The sequence below is a fragment of the Aplysia californica genome, unplaced genomic scaffold, assembly GCF_000002075.1.
Source record: "Aplysia californica isolate F4 #8 unplaced genomic scaffold, AplCal3.0 scaffold00218, whole genome shotgun sequence".
Lineage (NCBI taxonomy): Eukaryota > Metazoa > Mollusca > Gastropoda > Aplysiida > Aplysiidae > Aplysia > Aplysia californica.
Window position 1 is genome coordinate 168,779 of NW_004797488.1, and position 2,162 is coordinate 170,940.

The following is a 2,162-nucleotide window of genomic DNA, read 5'->3' on the forward strand; positions in this document are numbered from 1 at the left end:
ACAGACAGACAGACAGACAGACAGACAGACAGAGACAGACAGACAGAGAGAGAAAAAGAAAGAGCGTATGCTTACGAAAAAAACGTGGTCATTTCTTTTGACCAAGCGGAAAGAAATAGGTAGTGAAATAGGGCTCCGAACAAGAATCTCACCCGAATAGTTAGATTGAAAAGGTATTCGGTAAACTGGTTATATAGTTTTTACGTCCATATGAACAAAATTCATTTAATCACATCTAGTCGACCTGTTCGATACCATCATCATCGATTGCAACAATTACATTCGGTGCAAGTTTCCGAACCGAGTGTGTCGGTGAATTACGAAATGAGTATCATAACACCGGCGCAAAGTATCATTCGTCACGTATCGAGCTCACGCTGTCTGTGTGCTTCCACAAAACGCAAAACCACCGCACCACAGACGCCGGGTTTCTTTTTCTTCTTTTGTTAAAGGGAATAATTGCAAAACTGCACCCCCCCCCCCAAGAAAACAAACAAAACAAAACAACCTCCCTTCCCCAATTCTTGGAAATATCTTTACAAAACAGATTGACAGCAGATGCTGCTCGAACAATATGATTTTTAAATAAAACATATCTTTTCCGAAAACAAACATTATAACAGCAAAAACAAGATGCAGCCTGTCACATGACACTGTTTACAACACAATGTGGTAAGATCATGTGACCCTGCAGGGAAAAATCCTGATGTGTCGAATTACTTTTTCCTTGTGCGCATGGCTGGGTGACAGGGTGATTGCCGAGTAAGCCGTCTGCCGATGACCTAACAGGCAGGTTGGCCGCCTTCGACAAGCGCTGGCTGAGAGACCCGAAGACGGGAGAGCCTTCCATAAACCTTGCTGCTTCGCGTTGTCACGCCTCTTAACGCGGGGAAGAAAGGGAAAGCGGCTTCGCTGACATGCACGTAGATAGACCGTTCACCTGACCGAACTTTTATTGCTCAGCGGCAGACACACCTGTTGATTGAAACACTCACCGCTCATCTGCTCGACCACTCACACACGCTCGCAAGGTGTCGGAAACCGCGCTAGGTGAGTAATCGTCGTGTCAAAACGTCAAAGCGTTCTTACCACCTTCGCTAGTGTTTAGACAATTGATCTAATGATTCTTAAGTTTTATCTTTTTCCCTCGTTTGCACACGCAGACGGTTATGTAAGAGGTTTGTGCGGGCCTCCCCCCCTCTCTCTCCCCCTCTCTCCACCTCTCTCTCTCTCTCTCTCTCTGTCTGTCGACCACCCTCCCTTAATATGTTTCTCCCTCTCGTCTCCCTGGTTATATTTCTTGTTTTTTTTTTCCATTTCGATCCTCAACCCTTCCCGTTTCTCTGTCACTACATCTTTCCATCTGCTGCAACCCCCAATTCTCTTTACTCTTCTAAGCTCCCCCCCTCCCCCGCCCCGGTGGTAGAAGCGTAAAGTGACAAAGGGTTGTGGGCGGGCCTGGAACACTTGAAGGCCTGTCGACTTCACTATTAACTGTTTGCCTTCGTCAAATTCCGCAGTGCCGTAGACTCCTGACGTCCCGGCTTTACACTACACACAGTTGGAATAGAGGCCCACCGGCCAGTTCAAGACAGTTTGCCCGTTACGTAAGTCTTTTCTTTTTTCCATAATGTCTCCTCCCCCCCCCCCCGAAAAAAAGAAGTAACTTTAAACAAAACATAGGAGAATATATATAAAAAAAGAAGGAAATTATGGACATTGATCCCTTTAAAAAAACACTCATTTAAATTAAGCCATAATATTGACCTCTTTTTAATAAATTACATTTAACAATCCATAATTATTGGAATCGTGCATTTCAAATTGTTGCACCCTAGATGCATTTTCTACTTCTTTTTCAACATACATGAATGTGGAACAATATCTTTTTCGCATATTGTAGAACATTACTAGATCTAGATCTACATGAAATTCATTCTTGAGAGGTTGGTATTGTTAGGAGGATGCTTTTGTTGGTTACATTCTTTTCCTACACATAATTGACTCTTGTTTGGGGTCAAAACTGTATGCATATTACACGCCGTTATTAAACAGTATCACGTTGCACAATAGTGCGAACAACTATAATTTCGTCTTCATATTATTATCAAAATGACGTAAAAAGTCACTGCATTTCAGAAGGCATTCACACACACACACAC

The 2,162-nt window shown here is 43.2% G+C and overlaps 1 protein-coding gene across 1 annotated transcript in view; it reads left to right on the forward strand.

Moving 5' to 3' along the window:
• Nucleotides 1-748: 748 nt before the first annotated feature.
• The window catches only part of LOC101846287 (putative mediator of RNA polymerase II transcription subunit 12), a gene marked incomplete in the record, with an annotated part of 43,491 nt that continues 42,077 nt past the window's right edge, over nucleotides 749-2,162 (forward strand). Inside the window, 2 exon segments of the mRNA XM_035970090.1 lie at nucleotides 749-1,050; nucleotides 1,521-1,607.